Below are 27,353 nucleotides of genomic sequence, written 5' to 3'. Positions count from 1 at the left end.
CTTTCACATTAATGCTGAAATACCTCATAGCACCAAGAACATCCCTCAAATGGTTGAGTGACTGAAAATTCCACCGACATGAATAAACCCTCAGTTTCATCTGGTAGCTCGTGCTCCTTGTTGATCCAAGAATAACCCAACCATTTTGACTTTTGCTGGGCTCGTGGGACTTCTATTTATTTATTTATTTTGGATTTACATCTTGGGAAAAAAATTAAAACCACAACATATGTAATTTCCTCAATTCAGGCAAAGGAAAACATTTACTCCAGAGAATCTCTTCCCACTACTTTGCAACAGCGCATTTCTGCAGGAGAACTTAATGTTGTCTTTTCTTGCCCCTTGTGACTCTTCCTTTTTTTCTTTCTTGCTTGCTTGCAACTTAAAGGCGCAGTGACTTCATCTCTTCTTTCCCAAACTCTACTGGAAAACATTGGCCATGGTTACAAACAGTTATTAAAATACAGCTTTGACATTTTTTTCCTGGCTAGCTCCTCTGCCTCCTATAAAGCACAATGAGCTTTAAGACAAGCTCAGGCTTTGACATTAGGGGCAAGTCCACCCTTCCCGCTTGCTCCAGTGTGAGTCCAAACCCTGCCTGCTGTTTTTTGGAGACAAGAATGTATGACGTTGTTCCCAACCCCATCCCACCCCAGGCTGCAGCAAATGCAACCTCCACCCTGTTTTCCTGCATTGCCTCAAAACCAGGGGTTTCCCGCTTTCTGGTAGAGGTGGGGTCACCACTGGTTTGTCTGTTGGGCTTCACTGGATTATTGGCAACTGTCTGGGCTCTGATTGGCCAATGTGCCCTGCCCCAAGAATGCTCCTTCCCCCCTGGGCCCCGCCCTCTACTGCCATTTCTCTTGGGCTGCTGAATTGCATCCCATTCGGAGGGCACTTTCCCAGGGTTAACTGACCTGGTCATGTGTGTGGTGTGAATATAGCCTCTTATTCTTCCTGCTGGTTACGCATTGTCGAAATAGCTCTTTGCCTTAGTTTATTACTTATATATATTCAGAAAGCATAATACTGTTTACAAAGCTGAAGCATTCAGAAGGCACACATAGGCAGGCAGAGCAACCAGCTTTAAAATAAAAGTTCCTGCATTGCCTTTTCTCAAATTTGTCTCCCTAATTTCTGATGAATCTATTACTCCAACTGTGCTCCAGTAGTGTGGTAGATACCATGTTTGCCTTATATATGAATAGTTCCCAGTCTGAAACTGGCCAAAACCTACTTTAAAATATATACACACACACACACACACACTCACTCACTCACTCACTCACTAATATATGTATATATGTGTGTGTATGTATGTGTGTGTGTGTGTGTGTATGTGTGTGTGTATATATATATATAGTCTTATATATATAAAGTCTCTCTTTCCCTGAGCTATCCACTTCACCACTGGGCTTTTCTTTTTCTTTTTCTTTTTCTTTTTCTTTTTCTTTTTCTTTTTCTTTTTCTTTTTCTTTTTCTTTTTCTTTTTCTCTTTTCTCTTTTCTTTTTTTTCAAGGTGGTGGTGGGGTTTTAATCCGTCTGCTGGTAGACTGTTGAAATGTTGGGGCTTTCCTTTTCTTTTTTTGACCCCAGGTAAATGCAGTGGCAAGTCCTTAGCAGCACTTATTCATTTGGGCTATTTCAGAGCTGAAGTAAAACTTTTCTACCTCAAGGGTATGAATGAGTGAACCATCCACTGGTGAGCTGTTTGTTAAATGGATGGCTCAAGGAAAGAAAAGTAGCAATTAAAAAGTTTCTGTCTGGTTTCAAATCCAGAATCTTTTGCAGATGATGCAACCAAGATAACCACAGACTACCGGGGCACCATTACAGCTGTAGCTAGGGCAAAGAACTGAAAATAACCCTGTAAAAATGCAAGAACAGCACTTTATTTTAAAGCTGACTCCTGTCCCTGCATATGTGTGTATTTTAATGCTTTAACTCTGTAAACAGCATTACGTTTTTCAAAATGTATATATGTGTTAGGGTAACCCTATTTCTATATGTGTGGGCTGTTCCTTCATGATTAAAAAAATGTTATATTGTACCAGTGCAAACATTGGGATTCTTGTTCCTCAGTGGCCCCATTTTGGTTATAGTCGTGCTGATGTTCCCCACTTAATTTTGCAATTAGACTGTGATCTCTGCCTTTGAAATACCACTGAAAGAAAATTGTCCTTCCTCTTCCTAGTTGCTTGAGAATTTGCTGTGCCTCAGCATGGAATTGGGATGCTGATTAATAAAATATGGTTTCACTACTGATTAATATACTCTATTTAGCCTGATTTGATGGGTAAATATTGGCTAAAGAACCTAATACAGGGAACAGAAAATGTTCTAGTTATCTGGACTCCTTTAGCTTTGATTCCATCTTGCACACCCTCCTCTTACCCATGGGCATACATGGGGGGGGGGGAATCACATCATGTCTACCATGATGCCACCATGCAACTAATGTCATTTGTGTATTGCATCATTTGCACAATGCCATTATGGTACATGTGACATCATTGTGGCCTTTTCCAGACACCGATGCTCTTATCCTTCACTGGTCTTGGAGGTTTTTATTGATTTATTGCCTTGCCTCATTCATAGAAATTTCCAGGAAGACCAAACAACATCATCTGTCATTGGTAATTCTTCTACATTTCCCCTTTACCTCCACCACGTGAGGAGAGATGCAGTTACTACACACTGAGTTCACACCTTACACAAATTCCTTAATGATAATTTAATGTTAAACCACAGTTAGTTGGTTCACATGACATGGCAAGCCACAACCAAGCCAAGCTTCAATGGTAGGATTCACTCAACATGCTAATCCAAAACCAAATAAATCACATTATGACTTAGCACATGTGTGAATGAGGTTATTATCTTCGAGTGATAGACCTAAAAACTGTCTTTCCAGAAGCTTCCCATATTTTCTATCCATGCGCTTACCATGATATGATCAAAAAATGGTTGTGAATTCTCCACCAGATGATACTATAATGCAGAGAAGCATGTTTCTCTTCCTTTTGCATCTATACTTCATGCAGGGCCAGAGTTCAATTTCTGACTTCTCTATAGAGAAATACAAAACACAATATAGCTTACTGTACACTCACTGCAACACAGGATATTTAAGACAGACCTTTTGTGACTTTCAGGACCTTTGAAACTAGCCTATTGGCAGCTTAATGCTGGTAAATCATTCCGGTTCTATATAATTAACAGCATAAGTCTGTCAGAATCTTCTCAGAAGTAGGTCCCATTAAGTCAAACAGAGCTTGTTTCCAGGTAGGAGAATTGCAGCAAGCTTAATGTTTAATTGTATTAATGGGGCTAAATAGGAATGATTACAGTAATATATTCTGATTTAAAGCCTGGATGTAACCCAATCAGCAATTTCTGCTATGAAAACTTTCCTGAAATTAATGACATTTACATAAATGTATTGCATTACCTTGTAGAGGAATCTGAATCGGCCTCCTTGTTTTCTTCTGTTCTTTCTCTGAAGTTTGGAAAACAAAGAGATTTTATTCATTTTGGCCAGCAATAAGAAGAGCAGCAGCCTTTCCTCAGGTTTGGCATCAGATGCTACCATCACTCTACACTACTGGCAATGAGTGCAATCCAGTCTACTATACCCTGTGCTAAAATATCTGTGTTTACTTGTCAGGATCCTAGCCCATTGGCTGCTGCAGTTCTGTAGATCATTGCGTGCAAAATGAGAGTTGCTAGATAAGACTGAAAGGAAAAGGTAGCATTTATAGTACATTTGGCCTCTGAGGACCTTGGTTAGTTTCAGATTTTTGTAGGTCAGGGATAGGAGACCTACTGCCTTCTAGATGTTGGGACTAATAACTCACACAATCCTTTACCAGTATTGATGCTGGCACAGGGTTCATAGGAACCGAAGTTCAAAATTCTGGGAGCAACATTTGCCTTCCTTTGCCAAAGGGGCCTCATGGTATTATCAATATATTAAGGGGAGCAGTCCTTGACTTCTCACTGGTACAGAACAGGAGACAGCAAGCATCACCATTTATTTATTTATTTATTTGGGCTTATGTGCTCCAGTCCAGAAGGCATCTGAGCAGCTTACATTGCGTTCTTTCAGTAAGAAGATTAAAAGAGGAAAACAATATAACAAAAGAGCAGACTAACAATAGCTAATCTGGTTAGGTCCCGTTAATACTGAGAACACTGATGGAAGGACTCACAGAACTTTCAGGGGTCTGTGAATGGCTCTGGGCTCCAGCTGGTGCCCAATTTCAGGGGCAATGCAGAGGGAACCAAGCTGAAATGACTGAGCCCTTCATATCACCCTTAACTATGCTGCTGTACTCAAGATCTGAGCAATGGAAAGAAGTGGGAATTCTGAATGTATTGAGCAAGCGAGAACTCTTCTAAGGACTGAATACAGAATATTATTTTATATAGATCACTGCAAAATAATCACTGCCATTTCAGCGGCAAAGCCAATCTGACACCATGTAGAGAAGAAGGCTTTATAGGTTTCTCAATGAATTTACTACTTGTTTCACAAATCAGTCTTCCTTTGAAAATAATCCATGTAAGCTCACCAGGAAGAAATTGCTAGGTTAGACAAGTGAACACTAAAAAAAAGAGGGGGGAAGGGTGCTACAAAAAGTCTATTTGTTGTCTCTCAGTAAAGGAAGGAAGAAGAACTGCTTTGTGTACACGCAAAGGATTTGAAGCTCTAGGGCAGTGTTTCTCAACCTTGGGAACTTGAAGATATGTGGACTTCAAGTTCCCAAGGTTGAGAAATACTGCTCTAGGACTGGCAAGAAATTCAGTGATGGCCAGTTAGAGCAGAGAGTGTGAAAGCTGAAAGGCTTGTTTTCTTGGCATTCAGCTGCTGGTTGGCTTGGGCAGAGCAGTGCCCTTTGCAAGCTCATGAGTCACAAACACATGGGCAGCCCCTTGCAGTATGTGCTTTGGATCTGGAGATGGCAAGGATAAAATGGGGGAAATGTGCATCAGGCTTTAAAGTACGTTGGGAATGTTCTGCAATCTGGATGGGTTGTGGTAAGGCTCAAGGAGTGATCCATTCAGATAGCAATCTGGATACGTTTTTAGTTCTGAGCAGTTAGAATGGAATTACAGAAGAATCAGGATCCGAGACACAGCGGGGAAGTGTTCAAAACATTGTGCTGTTGCTCAGGCTCTCATTCTGTTTGATAATGTTGGCAGAGTGGTGAGAAGGACTTTGAGCAAATGTTTGACAGCCAGTTGCAAATGCCCATATTCCAAACCATTAATTGTCAGTGGCAAACTTCATAGAAAATTTGCTGAGAGTAAAGTCCAACAGGTAGAGCAGGAACTAGCAGCATAGGAGGAAAATGCAGCTAGATTTTAGAAGACAATAAGGGGAAGCTGCACAGGGGATGTTCATGCTGAAGATAACAGGGAGTGACTCCTGCTGTTTGCATGGTATATCACAACCTGTGGGGCCTGCATGGGAGGAGACAGAAGGATACAGTGTGCTGAGAATGAAACTTGATATAAAAACTAATTGTAGAAACTTTTACTGAATTCATTGGAACTAGTCCTTCCTTCATGTGAATTTCTCTAATAACTGATTCTTCCCTCCAAATCAATACAATTGCAATATATTTAGAGAACCACCAATTACACACTCTGGGTCCATGACAAATGCATAGTGAAGTCAATGGGAGGGAAAAATCCAGGGAGAAAGAGAAAGTCTTCTTACTACTGCTTTGCTTCTTTGTCTACCAGCTGTGTATAAACTATTCTATTCCTCTTGCCCTTTATTACCAAGATATAATTTATCTAACAAAATATGGGACTTTGGTCTCCCCATTCCAAATCTGCTCACCTGCCACAAGACTGTCAAAATTGCTTAGCTCACTCCACAGCCACTCCAACTCTGGCGATTAGTGCAATTCTTTAGGTAGAGGTCACACGCCATAGGGACACCTCTCACAACATCTGCTCAAAGGGTTATTTTGATGCCTAATTGTTTAATTGTGTAGTTCTCTAACCAGGATAAAGGCTTTCTCTGCATCAAGAAAAATCATAGCTTTCTTGCTTTTCTGATTTACATTATCAATTTACTTATCAATATCATTCAAAATATATCTGATATTATCCATTATGTATCTCTTCAGAACAAATCCATTCTGATCTGCTGTTTTAATTAAGTTAAAAGGCCATTTAAGGGTTTTTCTTTGGAGGTTGCTTGCTGAAGCATTATCAACCACAGCACCCCAAGTACAGCTGCCAAAAAGACTTTTCTAGTAGACTGGAATGCTGACAGTGGAATTTCTTCATTGTGGTTTGATTTCATAGTTCTGAATAAAGGTGTTGCCTGATCAAAGGTGTTGAGATCTTTCTTAGAACTAGCACTATTTAGACTGTTCTGTGTTGAACAAAAATGTTTCTGAAGTTACTTGGAAACCCAAAAAATGACAGTCTCTTATTTGTACAGATTGTACTTCAGACAACCATGAGTCAAGCATTTTATCTCAGCACCATGATATTTATCTCACCCTGGATTCTTATGACATACTCTGTCTTCTGAAGCTGACTATTTAAGCTATTTAAGGCACATTTTGACAGCCCCTAGAAAAGTGTTTCAGTGACCTTAGGATATGTGGTATTTCTCTAACTAAAGTTAGAAGAAGATCTCTGATCTCTGGAGAGGAAATCTACCATTCAGATCTTCTTCCCTCCTCCTTGCCAGCCTCTGTGGAGGGCTCTTTCTCACACTGGGAATCCATCTTATCGATTAAAAGGCCTCTGAGAGAATATGAAAGAATTTAGACATGGGCAAGCTGGAGTGGACTGATGATCTAAAGAATCCCCAACACTCTGCCATGCCTCAAATACTTGCAACGTTTAGGTCAACCCTAAATGTATTTTTCCCGCTGCTTGTAGAGATTTAAATCTAGAGGTAAAGATCCTTTCCAGAGGAGCAATTAATATTCTTCCTCTCTGCACTTCTGTTCTGTTAGTTGGTAACCAGAAAGCTTTGGACTTGCCAGAACATCCCACCAGAGTAGTAAGATAGCTCTGTTGCTTACCACTTTTATTCTGTAACATTCACAAACTACTGGTATAATAAAACAGATGGTCTAATGCAACATTTTGCTTGATTAAGAAATCCACAGATCTTAAAAGCTTGCTCACAATATTGTACATAGTTGGCTGATCTGAATAAAGGTGTTGCCTGATCAAAGATGTTGAGATCTTTCTTAGAACTAGCACTATTTAGACTGTTCTGTGTTGAACAAAAATGTTTCTGAAGTTACTTGGAAACCCAAAAAATGACAGTCTCTTATTTGTACAGATTGTACTTCAGACAACCATGAGTCAAGCATTTTATCCCAGCACCATGATATTTATCTCACCCTGGATTCTTATGACATACTCTGTCTTCTGAAGCTGTTTTCCCTCAGTATTTTCCTTTTCCCCCCGCCTGTCTGCTTCCAGAGATATGGTATTTAACTTCCCCATAGGCTATCACATGAAAGAAACAAAAAGTCTGTGGCTGGGACTGCATCTGGGAAAGCAGCACCTCTTTTAAGAGCCACAAAGCCTGCTGTTGAAACAGAAGACGTGATTAGAGCAAGAAAAAGATGAATTGTTCAGTTCTTCTGGGGAAGATTCAAGATTAGGCAGGAAACAGTTGAACTGATTGATTGATTGATCAATTGACTGAAATTTTATTATAAGTAAAGGAAAGAAAGTTTGAGTATGCCCAGGCATGATGTTTTTTAAAAAAGTATGCTGCGGCTTGATCATATAGAGAAAATGAATGAGGATTTAAATTTAAAGGACAAAGACTGTATAAAGTATGTGTGGAGTTGGTGGAAGCAAGCATGGTTTGCAAGGACATAAAGTGGAGAGAGAGAGTGAATGGGGTTGGTGTAAACCAGTTTCATCTATTTCTTTTTCTTATCTCACACCTTTAATTCATTTGGATTACTATTATTCCTTTTCCGTGCTTTGCATAATGTTGCTTATCCTCAACAGGAATGATGTGATGGACGTATGTGTATATCTTATGTATGTACATTTCATTTCTGCACATGACCAGAGACAAATATTAGATTTAAAACAGAAAAAAATCTGGGCCTAAATTATTGTAACAAATTGTACTGAAATAATTTTTATTCTTTTCAAATGTCTCTTTGTTAATTCACCTTTCGTTATTTATTTGCTAGAATTCTACGGCGCTCCAGTCAAACAAGACTCTGAGCGATTTACAATTCCTACATACAGTAATTAGAACAATATCAATACCAAAAAATGCTAAAAACCTAAACTAGCCCTTACCGATATCCAGCACCACAACCTTCAGGAACACTCTCACAATTCCATTCCATCCCCAAAGCCCTACAGAAGAGCCAGGTCAGCACAAATCATCAGAAACACAAGGAGGTTCTATCCTTATCTCAGGGGAATATTGTTGCAGTGAAGGTGGAGGGGGCAGCAAGAAGGCTTATCCTTGAGGCCCCTGATGACAACATTTCTTCAGAGGTGGGACCTGTAACACGCCTTCCCTCATAGATCTTACTGCATGGGCAGATTCCACCCAGAGCAGGTGGTCTTACAGATACCCGGGTCCTAAATAATAGAGAGCTTTAAAGGTAACAACCAGGATCTTGAATGATACCTGGAAGCTAACATCAGCCAATGCAGCTCCTGCAGTAGAGGTGTTACCTGGGTAAACCTAATCAAGCTGGTAACTATCTGGGCTGCTGCATTTTGAACCAACTATAAGGGCAGCCCCATATTGAGTGAATTGCAACAGTCCAGTGCAGATGTGAGGTGATAAGGGTATAATTTACCATCAGCAAAGTCTCCCATTCCAGGAATGGCTGCAACTGGCACTAGATAAACTAGTGTAAAGACCCTTCTGGCTGGGGCCTTCATCCGCCCTTCCAGCAGAAGCTGCTGAGTCTAAGGACACCCCTTGATTGTTAACCTGCTTCACACAGATGGGCTTCCTTTGGAGTAATCACCTTCCTTATCCCCTACCATTGGGATTAATTAACTCAACCTGTTTCTCCCCATCCAGAAGACCCTAATGGCCTCCAGGCATCAGAACAGACTGCTGACTGCAGCTGCTGACTGAGCCAGGTAGAGTATTGTCCACATTGACCCAGGGTAGAGTATCATCCACATATTAATGATACCTCACTTCCTGATGACCTGCCCCAGTGGCTACATGTAAATATTAAACAGTAAGAGAGAAAGGGCTGAACTCTCTGGCACCCCACATCAGATTGCCTGAGGGCTCAACCTCTCCCTTCTCCCACTGACTGGAACTGCCCATTTAGGAAGGAGAAGAACCACCTCAGTGTGTCCCTCACTCCCAACCTCTCCAGCCGGTTGAACAAGGATAGGCTTCCTAACTTGGGCTTGACTGTTTATCAATAAACATAATATATAAGGCTTTATGTTGAACAAAATATAGAGATGTGAGATTTTTTGAGTGTTTCCCAGCAGGAGCAAAAGAACATGTTCAGCTATTCAATCTCTTAATCCTGGATGGATTGCTTTGTGGAAAGAAAAGGGATGAAAATGGTAAGAATACACAGGAGAGTTACAAGCGGAAGGTGGGAATGTCTGAATTCTCTATAAAATTCTGTGAATGAGGCAAACAGATGGCACAGTAGAAGCCTCACTAGGAAGTGAAAATTAAAGAAAGAAAGAGTGAGAATTTCTTTTCAGAAGCTAGGGATGGATTTAGGGTATGTTTATCAACCTAAGGAAGGAAACTTAAATACTGACAGATAAGCAGTCACTAGATATCTGGTTTCAAATAAAAATTTAATTATATTCTAAAAATAGGCATTTTATCTGCGCAAAGAAGGAAGAAAAGCAGGTGTTGAATGATTAAATATGACAATAGGTAGCACTGAGACTGTTCAGTCACTCAGTCAGCTTGCTTTAATTTAAGCATTATTATGAATGCTAAAAGTTGTTTTCTCTCCTGTTAAGTTCTTAACTGTTTATCTAGAAAGAAGATCCATTCAGAGCAGAGCAAACTGTGTATGTAATCCTGAAATTTAAGCAATTTTAATAGCAACTTCTGTAACCATGGGCATTTCCAAATTTGGTACAGGATACATATGAAGATGCACTCTAATTTGTCAAAAATAGAAACATTCCCTCAGGTCTTTTCTTTCAAGAAGCTATACTCTTTATATTAAGGACAAATTTCCACCACATACTGTACACAGCCCTTCATAACATTCCCTTTTTGCAGCTGGAAAATAACTGCACCAAATATATAAAATTCAGTCAATGTGTGCAATCTGTAAATCATTTGTGAATAATTGCATAGAAATAGAAAACTCTAGACATCTTAACATATATGGCTGACTACATAACACATATATTTACAGTTATAATTATGAGACATATTCTTGATCCTGTTCTTTCAAAGGACATCAATATCTGGATTGAAATCCAAAATAATTGTTTAAATTTTCTATGAATGTAAGTGTCCTATTCATTTGACTGACAATGAGGAGAGACTTCAAGTATCTTCTTTTCAGGATTTATATAGACAGGAAAATGATCTTCTCCACACAGAAGGTTCTTTATCATTCCAGAGTGCAGGAAATGATATATTGGGTTGAAGTTATATGGTGGCCAGTTCCAACTGAATGTTTGACAGAAGCTTTCTAACGTTAAGAACCGTTTAAGAATGGAACCAATTACCCAGAGGTGTGGCAGGCTTCCCTCTCCTGGATATGCTCAAAGAGAGGCTAGATAGCCATCTGCTGAGGATGCTTTAATTCAGGTTTCTGCCCTAAGAGGGGGGTTGTTCAACTCAATAATTCCAAGATCAAAGGGTGAGAAATGCTCTTAAAACAGCGAAAGTGAGTGGGATGGTCAACATAGCAAAGATGGATTCAGTCATATAATTTCAGTTGATTACCTCTTGTTTTACTGTACTGCTTTATTACAACAGTTAACTAACATGGTGTTTTCTGGATGGCTACATCTCTCTCTTTCTCCTTCTGTGTTTAAAAAAGAGAGTGAAAGGGAAAAAGAGGAAGAAGAAATCAAATAATTTAATGTAAAGTTTTTGGCAAATATTTCCCAAATGTCAAAATGAAAGCTAATGGGACAAAGGAAGGAGCGGGTCCTAGCTAACCTCATTCTGGTCACGCATTGTATCTCCTGCAGGGTTGCTACAGAACATCACTGGGGCTCATGCTACTTAGTAATTTAGGGGCGAAGAGTGGATTTGGGCTGCCTTCTAATAGCAACCTCCTGTTCATACAGCATACTTACTAATATGTTTCATTTTAATATAAGGAAAAACTTCCTGATGAAAAGAGCTCTACAACAGTGGAACAGACTGCCAATAGTAGTTGCGGGTCTTCTATCCCTGGAAGTTTTTAAGAAGAGGCTGGACGGCCACCTCTCATGGATGATTAAGATAACTCAACCATTGTTTATTAAATTAATTCAACTTTACATCAAACACTAAACCATAAACTAACTACTCGAGTTGGGTCTAAACATTATGCTAGACTAAATAGGGTTGGATATTTTGTCAGTCTTAGTGCTGTGTGATTAGAAAAAGCCTCCCTTGAATCAAGCTTGATTCCTTGAGATTTATGTGGACACATTACATAAAGGTTATGTGCCTTGGCAAACAATACTGTAAATATTGTATATGCAGCTGGTTTACCACTGTCTTTTCCTGGGGTGTTTTCATAACTCCCTGGAGTAGGCAGTCTTGGGATGTCCTCATAGTCTCCCATCCAAATACTAAGCAGATATGCCCAATAGGAAAGAATATATATAGCTCAGGTTTGAACTGTGGAGTCCTTGGTGTTCTCTGAGCTTGGTTGTTTGCTTGTGGACATTTCATTACCCGACTAGGTAACATCATCAGTGCTAGCCACTGCTAGCCACCATCAGAGAGCACCAAAGACTCCACATAATCAGATATGATTGGGCTCGCTTATTTATTTATTTATTTATTTATTTATTTATTTATTTATGAGACCAATGATATACTGGATAGTAATAATATGAAAACCTGACTTCTACTCCTAGTAACCCCGGAGCTGTGATGTCAAATATTTTCAACACATGCATCAAAGCACTGGCAGGGGAAGCATACCAGATTTCCCACATGCTGTATGCACACACATTTTCCTTTGCGCCGATATGACCTAACCACAATAAAGATTTGGACTGAGGTAAGGAATTTGTTCAAAGAAAGATCACGACTATCTGATTTTCCAGGTCTGGAATACAAACAATGCCCAACTCCAACTCCATCTCTATCTCCTTATTCCCTAGACCTAAACGCTGCTGCCATTCTCTCTCTCTCTCTCTCTCTCTCACTCTCTCTCACTCACTCACACTCACACATGCTACAGACTGGGTTGTTAGAAGAATAGCACAGAAATAAAACATGCTGGATGCATGCTTACAATGCAGGTAGAAGAGTGGCTACCTCAAATGAGATCCTCCACTGTGGACTTTACAGGACTCCCTTTTCCAAATTCTTAAGAGAATACACTGTTCCTCTCTAATTTCTTTTTAAAAAGTGAGCCATTAAAATGTAAACATTGTATACTAATAACAGCTGGCACCCCATTCCTTAGCAGAGCCAAAGGCATCACTGCCTAATTACCCATGGCAAGGAATGCTGATAACCGCTCGCTTGAGCAATTTTGCGGTTATATGCAGAATGAAAACTCCAGATACTTGCCTGCTTGCTGGTTAATCTACAAAACAGCATTGATCAGTGCGCCTCAATTTGCTTTGAAAAGAACATGCTATCATCTCATCTAAATAACCAAGGACAGTTATATCCGATTTTGGACTCTAATTGGCTGAAGTAATGTGGCTCTGGAAATGTCAACTATGTTTCAGCTGAAAAATAGCTTTGCACATCTGTAACCCAAACCTATCCCAGAGCCAAGGCTTCTGTTTGCAGAGAAGATCAGTTCTCCCTGCCAAGGAGCCTCGTGGCCAGAGTTGTGCTCTGGATTGTTGAGATGCATTGAAATGACAAGATTTTTAGTAGAAGAGGAAGAAGAGGAGGGGGAGGAAGAAGAAATTGCTTACAAGTTTTAGTGGGAGTAAGCACTATTGCATTCAGTGGAATCTGTTTCTGAAAAAGAGGCCTAATAATCTAATTTAGGTCATTATTTGGGGTGTATCTTTTAACTTTCTCTAATTTTACTTAGAGAACTCGGCTAGGTTTTGTCCCTTGTTTCTAATCAGTCATTGTCAGCCCACCAGGTGGACCAAACTAAAAAATCAGCTCCAAGAAAGGCTAAAACTACTATTATAAGATTAGCTATAATAACAGAATCTCACAAGCCTGATTGTGCTGTACCCTCTCCGTCCTCTTATACTTCAGTGAATTAGGGAGGTGCCTGTTTGAGTTGCTCCCAAACATTATCTGGACATTCTGGACTTAAAAAGTGCTTCAGTCCCTTTTTTCCCAGGCAACAGATCCTGCATACCACTGTCAGGGTCATCTTCCTTAATCTCTACAGTTACTTGGCACAGGTAATGGGCATACTCCACACCCATCTATGTTGTTTCAAAGAGAACCTAAACCATAACAGGAATCTGACCTGCAAAATCCACATGACACTCAACTTACTTGGAAAGCAGGATTGGTTTCCATTTGCATACAGCATCCTGCAAATGCCACTTTGATTGTCCATAACCTGTGTAATTGGCACTGAAAGAGTTGCAGTCCGAAAGATCTTGTTTCCAAAAAATCTAGATCTCTCATATGGAGTTTTGGCTTTGAAAACTGCACCATTGTGTGCTATCTGATCCTATTTTTTTATTTTTAAAGGTTTTAGTAATTGTGATCACGTAGGGGGATTTAAATATTGGCATATTATAAAACAGATGTGTAATTTTGATTGGGAAGTTTTTTTTTAAGATAGTACAATTAACGCCATATAAATAATAAAAAATTGAATGTAGAATTTTGGTATTTGAAACCTCATATCAGAGTAATATAAAATAAAATGTAAATAAGCTCAAAAAGAAAGGAAGAATTAATTCATCTTAAAGTCATCACTATTGCTATATTTCCTTATCCCATCTTCCTTTGAACTACTAACTGATATTATCTTTTACTGGAGATTGAAGATTTGGATTTCAACAAGCCTGAAAGATTATACGGTACCATTACAAGTACAGAATGCAGTGAAAATAAAGCAAATAAATAAACCCCATTTCCTACAGCAGAGCTAACCACTGCCAACAACCAAAGCATTTTAGAAGGTAACTGCTGAAAGTGGAAGCTCATTTTAGGATGTGTTCCTATGGTGTGACAAGGAACTCTAAACTTCAATATCTTTACTGGGATCGAAAAGGTTTTGCTTGATGTTTTGGCACAGAAGGAAAAGTTTGCACTGTATTTCATCTCATGCAACTTGTAATTCAGTATCTGCCACAGAATTCCATAAACAGGCTGGCCCAGACTCTGCCATACAATCCCACCTGCCCTGCCCAGTCCAACTACAGATAATTATTAAGCAAAGGAAGGCCAATCATGGTTTGATCAAGCAGCACACAAACATAGATACATCTTATTGTCCCAGAATTCACCTTAAATAATATCCTGACTCTTCTTGTGGTGGTGGTTGTTCCTAATAAAACTCTGAATTTTGTGGAAAAAATGGTTTTACAGTGACTGATAATTCAGCCCTGGACCAACAGGTCAAATGTTATTTCAAAGACTAGTTGGGAAATGTAAGAACATTATTATACAAATTTAAAGAGAAAAAGGTGGGGTGGAAGGCTTGTCATGCCCAGCAACTGAGCAGCACCATCCCAAATATATCAGGACTCTGTTTCTTATGTGTTACTAGACAGCCATACTGATTTTTTTTTGTGGAGAATCATTTCTATAGTATTCCATACTACTACTAATACTAGTATATTATTCCCTATGCCTTACTCAGGGTTAGATTAAAAACCTGAGCAAAAAGATAAAACAGCCATTTTGGTGTCTCAAGTCCCAATTTTTCCAAAAGACAACAACAAAACAACAACAATTCATACACACAAACAACAGCTCCATATGACTAAGAACCAGACACCACCCTCCCATAGGCTCCCTGCCAGAAATGCTGATAAAACGGCTTTTCTATAGCAAGAGGAGGAGGATGAGACATACGGTTCAACTTTGTTGAAGAAGCGTCGACGTAGCAGAAATACTAGAGTTGTGATGGCCAACAAGGTGGTGCACATGGTTCTTCCTCCATTACCAGACCAGGGGCATCACTGGGCTACCTGGGAAGCAACAGGCAGAGGAGCATGGCCGCCCATGGAGAGACTCCCTGATGGCCGGGGAAGGAGGCTAGGCAGAAGGAAGGGGGTGGGGCTGTTTTGTTCCCAGTCACCTGTGGGCTCTCCTGACCCTTTCAGAGAAGATTAGAGGAGGATAAGACGGAATTAATGGGCAGGAAAATGAGGGCACAGACCTCTAGTCTTCCAGAGAGTACGGCTCAGGATGGACCAAGTCAGGAGCTTTTCCTGCTTGTTTGGTGCAATGGCTCTGAGTCACAAGCAGAGAGAGCTAAGGGCTTTTTCCCCTGGGGAGAATCTCCCCCCTTCTCATTGGCACAGGATTCAGGTTCTGTTCTGAGACCTCTGAAACAACCACTGTTTTTTGCAGAACATCGGGTGCTAAGCATGTGTCATATTCTGAAGTCTTGGAAATTCCTAATCTTTCCTAGGCTTGTGTGATCATCCGGTGCAAGGAATCATGTAAAACGATAGGGTGAGGGAAGAAAATATTGCATAACATACATCTCAAATCACGTGGAAATCACTTCTCCATCAACATTTTCCTCTGGAACATTATTTTGCTCAAACAAATGACAGATCTTTCTAGTGCTTCGGTTTTAAGGTTGTCTCCCAACTTCTTTACAGTGTCTGCCCCTCCACTTGACTGCAGCAGTTCTCTCTCTCCCTCCCTCTCCCTCTCCCTCTCTCTCTCTCTCTCTCTCTCTTTTTGTTGGCTTATAACCTTCATGGCTATTTTCCTCCCCACCCAATGCATTCCCTCCTTCTTTCCTCTAATACTACCCTCTGCTCCCCCTCCCCCCCGGCAGATAATCTGTAAATCCCTCTGGTTCTGGCCAGCCACCTGTTCTTTTAGAGAATCTTTTGCTGCTTTCCCATGCTTTGCCCTCTTGCTGATTCCCTCTTTCGTAGTTTCCCCAACCTCTGGCCACCTCTGCTATTTGTACCATAAGAATCTCCTGAACAATCGCTTCTGAAAGAAGCACTTCAATCTGTTTTCACAAGGAAGATAAAATGCTAGATAATTTGCTGGTTTTGAGTACTGTAAATAGAGAATCCCATAATGAAAATGTTAATGCCAATTAATGTTCGTAACAGTATGCACTAATTTAGTCTGTTACAGCAGGGTCCTGCCTGCTTATTTGCAGATGACAAAAAGGCCAGAGTGAGCACAAGTTTAGCTTTCTTGACTAAGCTTAAGTCAACATCTTCACAGCAGATTTAGATTTTTTTTTCTTTCAACTTCCCCCAATTCCATTTTTTTTAAAATCTGAGACACACTGATGACATCTATCTGGATGCTTCATCAGAACCTCAATAGTCTTCACCCTAATATCACACAAGTTGAACATGACTGTGAAATTATATAATGGATATATAAAATTCCCCTCTCATCCCTATGGGTGGTACGTGTCTTCCTCAATTTCGGGTCCTCTACCAGAGGCCTGGGAGTTTGGGGGTTCTGCGCAGTATCTTAGCTGTTCCTAGCACTGCACTCTTCTGCACAGAGAGCTCTGATGTTGTTCCTGGGATCTGTTGGAGCCATTCTCCCAGCTTAGGAGTCATGGCCCCGAGTGCTCCTACCACCACTGGGACCACTTTGGACATATATATATATATATATATATATATATATATATATATATAATAGAAATTGACTGACAACTGCCTATACTTACATACTACCACATTCCACTCAAACACATCATAAAATCAATTGTCCATAGCTAATCCCTTACAAAGCAATTTTATATTTTTAGACTTATCAAACAGAGGCTCACATCTCAACATGTAAATTAGCTATTTGTCAAACTAAATACCCATCCAGTGAAGTGGGGAAAAGATCAACAAGGAAGTCTCTCCTTCTATTTCTCAATTTCTTAAAACAAGTTTGAAGATAATCTGCAATGGTATTTTTATCTGCCAACCTCAAGATGCTGAGAATAAGGAGAAAAGAAAACCATTTAGTCATTGCTCCATTCCAGGCTGCCATACATCCTGCAGTAACCCCGCCCCAATCCATACAACAGGGAAAAGTCTTAGATTGTTTGCTGTCCTCCCACCCCAATCCTTCCATACTCTTGTATGCTTTTGCCTGGACAAATGCAAAGCAAACAAACTTAAGCAGGCTTTATAGCAGGGAACTGGAAAGCCATCAAGCCACCTTTTCCCTTGAAAGGCCTGCAAAGAGTTGGGAGATGGGATGAGGCAACAGTTCTGCCACAGGAGAACAGGAATTGCTCATAAGCTTCACAGAGTTTCAAAGAAAAGACTAGTTCTACTGAACTTTAAAATATACTACAGCTTCAAGCAAGAATGACTTCCATATATATCATACATTATGCAGCAAGGCAAAAAGAAACATTTAGGGCATGGTTTCTAAAGTTTATATCAAAAGATACTGCAAATTGGTTGGAAAACAAAGAAGGGGAGAGTCAAAAATAAAATATTCATGTATATTGTTTTTAGGGATGTTTTTCTCTTCTTTTTTCCTTCCTTCCTTCCTTCCTTCCTTCCTTCCTTCCTTCCTTCCTTCCTTCCTTCCTTCCTTCCTTCCTTCCTTCCTTCCTTCCTTCCTCTTTTTCTTTTTCTTTCTTATAAACAATAACATAGTGAAGGCTTTGTTACTAAGCTCAAAAATCTATTTCTTTTTTCTTTTTTCCTTTTTAATAGTATGAAAACAACTCAGTGTACTTTGCTTGGTATCTTTTATTAATGTCATTTTAAGCATCAGTTGTACAATCATGGTAATTATGTGTCCATCTATAGCCATTATCTTTTTTGAAAATATATCTCTGTTTTAAATTAAACCCATTAAAAATAAAAATAAAAAAGACTAAAATATTCCATAGCTGAGCCAGAAATAAATTGTTGTAGGGAATGAATTAGGTAAGATCCTCTGGAAAAAAAACAAACAAACCCTCCATTTGGAATTATCTGTTTAGAATCATATATGTGTAGTTTGTTAAGTTACAAATGATAAGTATAAATTGTCTGCCTCAAAGCACTACAACAATACACATCATTGTAATTTAGAGAACAGTGTGTCTCTATCTGGAAAGTTTGTGTCATTTTTCCCCACCTTCACTACATGGGTGACAGGTCTACGCTTTCTTAGAGATCAACAGCAATTCACAGGTCCTTATAGTTCTTAACAGCACCCAGAGGTTGTGTCATACAGACACAGAGACCATATCCTGCAGCAGACTCAGCTCTATTTACTCATTTATTTAGCAGTAATTATAGACTACCCCAATCTGAATGGACAGTGTACATGAGCAATTCAACAATGAATTTTTCCATACATTAAAACATTCCACACTCAGTATAATTATAAGAGAAAATAATTACAGTAAAAAAAAAATGTGCCAGAACCACACTATGGCCAAAAGGCTTGGGGAAATAAAAATTATTTTGAGGGTCTTCCTGAATGCAACTTATTAGCTCTGCCCCAGTATCTTCTCTGACTACACTGTTACCAAACCTAAGAATGTCACTTCATATGCCAGCTCATCTTCGAATGTTGTATATTTTGTTAGAAACATTTAGCTGCACTCAGTATAGAACAAACTTGCCAATCTGTAAGCAAAAAATAAAAAGAAATCTGATTCCAGAGGTGGCACTATCCAAAACCAAAATGGGGGTGGGAACAGGGACTTTCAATTCCTTGTTTTTATGCAAAAAAGTACAAGACCAATTTCATCTTGAGCTATAGTTCCTCCAGAAGTTTGCTTGTGTTGTTACACAGATTAAACACAAAGAAAAGAGCAGGGCACCAGTGCTAGAATGCCTAGGTCCTTCCCAACGGTTTTGAGAATAATCATTACCAATAAGTAACTATCACTGTTCACACCTTCTGAATTTCATTTCCATCTGACTTCTCTCTCTTCTCTTCTTTCCCACATCCCCCTTCTTGGGTCAATATATCAACATGATTGGATTGAAGTAGACAAGAGCCTGATAGCACCTTTCAGATTAAGCAATTCTTATTAGGGCATTTATAGGAGCTTTTGAGACCTCACATCATTAGAATGGGTTCAGTATGCTTGGAGGGAACATCTGAGAGAAAGAGAGAGAGGGATAGGGAGATGAATGTCTGAAATTCTGTCCCATTGATTGTTAATCACCAAAGGCTTGGAGTCATGAAGAGATCAATTAAAAGCAGGCTTGATTGACACAGTGACACCCCAGGTTCAAAGGCATGCAATATGAGCCTAGCCCATGCGGCCTGGCCTAGACCTTGGAAAACCAAAGAGCACATGAAAAGCCAGGGTTAAGGTCTTCTAAAGATCTGTTTGGCTTTTAAGATATGAATCAACAAATCTTTAGGGGCACATCAGGTGCACAATCTGCATCTAAAATGGGGACATGCTTTGAACCTGAGCTAGGATCTTTGACAGCAAGCACGTCAAGTACCATGATGAAATGCAAAATGATATGAATATGGTATTAGCCACCTGCCACCTTGAGATTGCATTCAGTTTCAGTGGGAGGGAAACAGGCATACACAACTCCATAAAAAGTGTCAGCTTGTTGCCTATCCTTTTTTCCCCCAAGGTTTAAAATTTGGAAAGGGCATTTTTTATCAACTTCAAGCAGTCAGGCTGGAACAAGGATGGGGATCCAGCTATCAAATGAACTTCTGACACCCTGTGGTGGAGGAGATAAGAAAATAGCGAACTCCCTGCAGTTGCCCTCCTGCTTTTCTCTTCTCTCTTCTCTTCCTTTCATCTAAGTTAGGTTTGTTCTTTATCATAATCAAGGAGGCATTCTGTGAAAGTGGAACTAAGAGAAAAAAATGGGGAGGGATGCCTGTTACCTACTGTAAGGAGAGAAAGGGTGGAAAACAAACCTTAGAAGTGCACTGGATTTCTGACCAATTTGGAAAGGAAGAACAAAGCAACATAATTCAATGCATGATTGAGGTGACTGATCCCAACCTAGAAATCAAACCTAAATTAGTATATCCCTCTTTGTGGGAGTACCCTAGTTCTGGAACTCTACCGGAGGAATGTAGCTGCCCCTCATCCCAAATCTTGATTTAAATGGCAACCAAGGATATGCTTGTTCATCTAGACATTTGCAGAGCAACAAATGGTCCTGAAGCAGAATGCCTGTTAGAGTGCCTTTTATAAATGAACTTCATATTAAATTGTTGTATTCACACAAGCATAGAATTGGAAGGGATCATAGAGGTAAATCTAGTCTGACCGCTACTTGGCGCAGGATCCAGTACAATATCACTGGCAGATGAGCATCTAGCCTCTGTCTGAAGACTTCTAGAGACAGAGAAGTTACCACTTCATCTGGTAGCTGGATCCACTAGCTGACAGATTGTATAGTCAGGAAGTTCCTCCTGATGTCTAACTTGAACCTCATTCCTTGTAACTTTAACTGATTGGTTCTGGTCCTGCCCTTTGGGACAATAGAGAATGTCCACTCCCAGTTCTGTGTGGCAATCCTTCTGATATTTTAGGATTGCTATCATATCTCTGCTCAGGTTTGTTTTTCTTCTTTTTCTGTAGGCTATGCATACCCAATCATTTAGCATTCCTATAAGGCTTGGCATTCCAGATTCTTCACTATCCTGGTAGTCCTCTTCCGAACTTGCTCCACTATTCTTACTGGTTTTATTTATTGTTCTCTGAAATTGTTTTGACTGAAGGTTATTTTGCTTTTACAATTTATTTATTTATTTGTACACCAGTCTATGATTCTTTGGGGAGGAAGCATAAAAACAAGCATTTGGCTGTATCTTAAATGATACTATGTGATTCCCCAAAACTGAAGATGCCATTTTTATTGTGAGGCAGAAAACACTTGAAAAGTAAACTGTAAGCCCTAAAACAGGCTTAACACATGTTAACAAGTAAAGGGAGCTTGCAACCATCCAAACCCTGGAAATAAATTGGAAAATCCTTGCCCTCTGTATCTGATGCTGCTCCATTTACTTTGCCTCATTGCCTTGCCTACTGTAGTATTCACTCATCAAAAGAATATATAATGTTCCCCCCCCCATTAAAATACTGTCCATCTTTGAAATAGAAGACCATTTCAAGCAGAGAATGGGAAGTGGTCTTTATGAAGTTCAGTCCACGAATCTGCTTGCCATTCTGTTGGGCCCTTGGCCTGGAGTCCTCTCTAACAAACTCCTGTCTTGGAGAATGGCACCATTGGACCCCTCTGAAGCATTAGGGAATTGATCCTAGCTTGTGAAGCCAAAATAGACAGAATTCTTATTTTATTTCCCAAACTGCCCCTCTCATGCCCTTCTTTTTATACCATGGCACAATCAGTAAAAATAGTTAGAACTTTTATAATTCAACCACTAGGTTGTTAGGAAAGTGGGTGCAGCTGTCAGATAATTTTTCAGTGTGCTGGCTTGAACCATTAACATTAGGGATGGAGCACTTTGTCTGGCAGTGAGAAGCAATAGTCACAGCTTGGTTTTACTTTCTTCCACCTTCTGTGGAACTCAGCAGGGAGAAAGAAGAAGGAAGATCAAGGCAGGCCTACCTAAAAACTGCCAGCCAGGAAGCCCGGATGATCCATTATCTCCAAGCATCATCTCTGCAATGAACTCTGAACAGTTAAGAATATGTTTTGTTGACTGAATTGATTTGACTTGCACGTGTGTGAGATTGTTGACTTCCCTGGTATTTGCTCTATTTTCCTTTTCCCAATAAACTCCTTTTTATATGTAGAGGTTTGGCGTTCTTATTTTAATCAGGAAATGTCTCATTAAGGCTTTCCCCACAAGCAAAACTGCAGGGTTACAGGGTCATCCTTTGTGATTGGCACAAGCTTCATCACTTCTGTTTGTGGCAGATGGAGGCAAAGCGGAGTTTGCTGAAGGGCTAAGAACTCCCCAGCTGGACAGACTCAGCCGGGCGGTGGGGGGAGTTAGAGAGTTCACCCAAACTGGTTGCAGCTCACTGGAATACTCTTTTACTGGGGAGCCCTTGGAAGAGAAAGTCTGCCAGTAAGGTTTTAAATTGCTACTCCCAGCTCATAACACCATCTATCCTCCCCAGAAAAACAGGTTTCTGAAGGGGTCAGCCAGTACAGGTTTTCCTGTATCTGTGGTACTGCTTGAATTTGCTGACCACTGTGACAGGCCCTAAACAAACGACAGCCTTCAAAACAACCCAAGAGAAAGAAGGAATTCAGCAAAAAAAAAAAGGGGGGGGGATTAGTAGAATGAAAGCTACACTCCTGTGGAAAAGGGATGAATCAAAAGACACTTCAAAAATCAGGGACCAAGAACTTCTCATAGTTAGAAGCTCAGTCACTTCTGCCCACAGATCATTTCAGCACCTCCTGAGCATTGTGAGTAAAAATGGAGGCTGCCCCTCCATACCTTTGATCTTCTCAGCACTGTAGGAAAGTAGGAGGAGTTTCTTCTGTCTCCAAAGCTGTCTGAAACTGACAAGGCTCTGATCCCTTTGCTCTCTGACAAGCAGAAGGTCAGGCTCCTGTCATTTTCCATCTTCTCTAGGAGCAGCCGCTGCACAGGGCACACTCAGGCTGCTTTTAAAAGGGATAAAATGTGGAAGCCACAGACAGAAAGCAGCCGTGTGGGCAGGCAGAGCGGGGAAATACAGAGGAACAGAGATGAGAGGCGAGAGGAATGGAGGGTGACAGATATGGACAAGGTCCTTAATTAAAAATCTACAGCAGGGAGCAAGTCAGTCAAACAGAGAAGGAAGATAAATTATGCAAGAAGGGGAATGGAAGAAAACTCAGGGGAAGCAGGCAGTGGCAGGGGAAAGGAAAATGCCTGGGCAGAAAAAGAGGTAGAGGATAAGGCTAGCAACTGCTGGTTTTGGTCTAGTTGCCCATAGATGGTTGAAGGCCTTCCTGAGCCAGTAAGAATCCTCCTGGTTTGGCAAGACGGAAGCCGTTGCTCTTGGGAATCTGTGCATAACTTTAGGCTGAGGCTTACAGTGAATGGAAAGGAACCTAAAAGGCCATAGAGATTAATTGCGAAGCAATTGTTTAGGTAGGACTGGGGGAACCTGTATCTTTTCAGACACAGAATGACAATTCCCACTGTCCTCCCCATTGGCCATACAGGCTGCGGGTGCTGGGACTTCAGCAGCAGCTGAAGGCTTCCTATGAATCAGCATAATTGCAATTAACACAAGGATCTTGATCCGCTGTCATCCAGAGTCTTCCACTTCTTAACATACGTATTTTGTATCTGCAGTACTGTATAGCACCGAGGATTGACAAGCTGATCCCAGATTTCAGCTGGACAATCTGGGTCTGAGCAGGGGCATCCATGGTTGGGGAGGGGGGAATAAAAAAAATCAAGAAGCTGGCTACAACCATGCAGTTGAAACCCTGCCCCTTTTTAATATATGCCATATATGCAGTGCATACAAAACGTGGGGCAGAGATTCAATCGTGCTGTCGTAGATGCCACCTTGACTTCCCCCCCCCTTCCCCAGACGCATCTGTATTTGAGGCTGCAAGAAGCCCACAAACCCCTATTTGCAATTCCTAAACCTCTCTTACCTCACTACTGACCTTCACTGGTTTAGTTGCCATAAATCAACAGCACCATTTCCAGCCCCCCCCAAAAAAAAAGCACCGTAAAAGAATTGTGCCAGCCTGGGGGTTGGAAAAAAAAATCTCAGAATAACCCCAGTCAAAAGAAAACCAGGGAAAGCCCATGTACTGTAGTTCAATAACCCAATCAGTTGGCATTATCCCCGTCCTTTTCATGTGTCCTCCCCGTAACTATGGCTCATGGCTGTCAAAATATTGTCCACATCCGTTCTGATTAACACAGCATTTCCTCAACAAGCAGTGCAAGATAGAACAGAAGGGATCTAACTCAGCTTAGATCCCTGCTAAAGCATGTGCGTCTACTGACAGACTCCTGATACTTCTTTGTGCAAATGACTTGCTACTTCCAAGAGAGCCACCAACCCCACAAGTTATTCTCAGCTTGCAATCCTGAAAGGAAACCCTCTAAGTAGCAAAACATTCCTCTGCTGGTTATTAAACACCTGTTCTTGCTACATGCCAGTTTCTGCTCATTGAGAACCAGTTGTGGGAAGCCTATCACCTGATGTGGCCACTAGAGAGAGAAAAGCATGTTCAGAACCTCTGGCACCAAAGCCTGCATTACATGCTACTATGTGTTTCTGTTTAACAGCACTGACTCTAAGTGGCATACAAATTCAAAACAAATACTATAACTAAAAAGGAATGAAAGTAAATAGAATAAGCCCACTCAGAACAGGGAGAAACAAGATACTCTAGACAAAACTAAGACTGTATTCCTGCAGACTGCCTAAGACATGGGCACCTCACCAACCTATACCAGAGCCTGGAGGGAAAAGAGGTTTTCAAATATCAATTCTAGGCCTACAGGATCAGGGCAGTCTGAGCCTCCAGGAGATGTTATTCCATAGGGCAGGAACCACAATAGTGAACGCTTCCTATCAGATGATATTGCTTAATGGATGGGGCCCAAAACACATCTCCTCTGTTGGATTTAAAGGGGCGGGCAGTAATGATGGAAGAGAGGTGGCCCCTCAGATTGCCAGGCCCTATGCCGTGAAGGGGTTTACAGGTGATAACCAGCACCTTGAATTGGACACAGAACCTCATTGTTGACCAGTGCAGCTCACATAGCAGAGGTGTTACATAAGCATACCAAGGTACGTGCATAATTGCTTGCATTGCTGCATTCTGGACCAGCTGAGGCTTCTGAGTGGCCTTGAAAGCAGCCCCATGTAGAGCACATAGCAATAATTCACACTTAAGGTGACCAGAGCATGAATTACCATGAGAAGGCACTCCTGGTCCAGGAAAGGGTGCAATTGTCTGGATGAATCTATGCAAAGGCCTCTGGCACCTGTGGTCCCCAAATTGTGTATCAATTCTGTATAGAGAACTAAAGATGGAAAATCACCAGGACCAGACTATGCATCCATAGCTACTCAGTCTTATCAGGGTTGAGTCTGAGCCTGTTCCTCCTTGTCCAGACCTGAACAGCCTCCAGGCACTGAAACATGACCTCAGTGGCATAACTTGGTTGACTAGAGGTCAAGTCTTTAAGCAATAAAGGTTTTGCTTAGTGGTAATCTGGATATCATCACTGTACTAATGATTCCTGACCCCGTGTTAATCAATAACCTCCCCTAGCAGTTTCATTAAACAGAAGCGATGAAGTCCTTAGCCCTGTGGTGCCCTACAAACCTCTTCCCTGTCCACATGATCCTCTTAGTCCCCACTCCCACCCTCTTACTACCTCTATTCCTTGTGGGTGAATTGTTCCTTTCTTCAAAGGATAGTAATGCCATTTCACATTAATCCTTATTCTGGCCAGGATGGAAACCAAGAGGTAAAAGAGCATTGCAGAAAGAGACAGAGAGAAAACGAGTGGTCGGCTACTTTTGGATTTAATTCTACTGAGTGCTAGCATGCAGCCACAAAGACTTGGTGTCCTACAGTATTAGGACTACAATTCCCAGAATTCCCAGTGTAGCAATCTACAAGAGTTCTCCCTCTTGGATTTCCACAATTTGGATTCCAGATCCTGGAGATTATTATGCAAAGGGCAGGTTCTGTCTCCAAGACATGGCCCTCAGTGCATGGCTATTTTCATAATGGAGATAGTTGAGAATAGGGACAAGGGCAGAGGGTGGATGAGCTAAAACCAAAAGGGGAGAATCATTCCTTCTCTCTCATCCTCAAAATCCCCTTGTTTCCACACACATACAGAGAGAGTTTCCTGCCTTTATTGTCTGTGACTGTACCATTTTCTTCATACTCTAAAACTTACCCATTCATACCACTCAAGAGAAAAATCTGAATATCAAAAGAGAAAGAGAAAGAAAAAACTAGCAACCTATTTCCTAACAATTTTTTCCTATCAAGAGCATCAATTAACCATTTGGCTATTAACCATCCCAAGAACAAACAGGCAGCCAGTCCTAAAATCATGCTCCTTCCTACACATTCACTTTTCCTTGAACGGGCATTTGATCCACCTGGAAGTTTAAATCATGAAAAGGTTTATGAAGATTTAATTAATCACTTCTAATGCTGCATTGAATTGTAATGTTTTCACCAAATTTATCTGTCATTATTTGAGACATGCAATAAGAACCTAACTTGGCCAAACTTCTTAGGTCCTAAGACCCCTCTTCAAAGTCACATGCCTGGGACATCTCTCAGAGCTCATGTCCTCTCCCATTCTTTGTATAATGGCCAAGCTGGACAATGGTTGATGGCGCATTTGGAGGAACGAGGTATAGCTGGTAATCTCTGTCAGAGAGATCCATCCCTATTTCCTTCAAGAGAGGACTGTCCTTTCAGTTGGTATGAGTGCAGTTACTAGGCTGGATGTGGGAGAAGTCTAATCAAAACCAATTAATTCTGTGTTTCTTACCTGTCTTACCGCTGTCTGCTTGATCCATTACTGATCAGGAGAATACTGAGTTTTTCATATATGTTCTTCCTCCTTTTCAGTCCCTTGCTCTGATTTCAAATGGATTGATTGCAGTGTACCTCTTTCTTCTTTAGGGAAGATATCTAACAAACTCTGAAAAATAATTATTTTGCTACAGCAAAATATATTTTTGCTCTCTTGCTATGGTGATTGATGGCAAGGATTTCCTCCATTATTTCCAATTGTTCTGAGTTTTCCGGGGCTTTCATAGACAGTCCGATATATGTTATTATTAAGCAATCCAGCCTCTGGGATAATATTTCCTCCTCTGTTTGTTGGATAAAGTTTGTTGGCTGGGAATAATCAGACTCATTTGTTAAACTCTGTGTTTCTAAGAAGTTACTTATTTCTTGAAGTCAGTCATTGAGAGAGATCTCTTGTGTGTGGAGGTGGGGGGGGGTAATCTTTCATATGTTTATCAACTTCATTCACAGCTCATCCACCTTTGATAGTTATTTACATGTATCTGAATATATATGGCATATTTAGAAACGTATTTTGAAAATCGTCTGGGGGCTTCCTCCATTTACTCTTATTTATTTTATTTCATTATATGTACATCCAACCTTATTTCCAAAGAGTG

At 40.6% G+C, this 27,353-nt stretch overlaps 1 long non-coding RNA gene across 1 annotated transcript; it reads right to left on the bottom strand.

Moving 5' to 3' along the window:
• Window positions 1–124: 124 nt before the first annotated feature.
• LOC112540889 (uncharacterized) lies at window positions 125–26,962 on the bottom strand. The gene is made up of 4 exons (XR_015794676.1): window positions 26,711–26,962; window positions 3,452–3,499; window positions 2,947–3,069; window positions 125–423 (listed from the first exon to the last, which is right to left on the bottom strand). It is a non-coding gene; the product is annotated as an uncharacterized LOC112540889 (long non-coding RNA).
• Window positions 26,963–27,353: the final 391 nt, after the last annotated feature.

The sequence above is a fragment of the Python bivittatus genome, unplaced genomic scaffold (genome assembly GCF_059951505.1).
Source record: "Python bivittatus isolate LINGU-HERP-01145 unplaced genomic scaffold, Pbiv_v1 ctg000080_np1212, whole genome shotgun sequence".
NCBI classification, from domain to species: domain Eukaryota; kingdom Metazoa; phylum Chordata; class Lepidosauria; order Squamata; family Pythonidae; genus Python; species Python bivittatus.
This window is presented reverse-complemented; position numbering and strand designations above follow the sequence as displayed.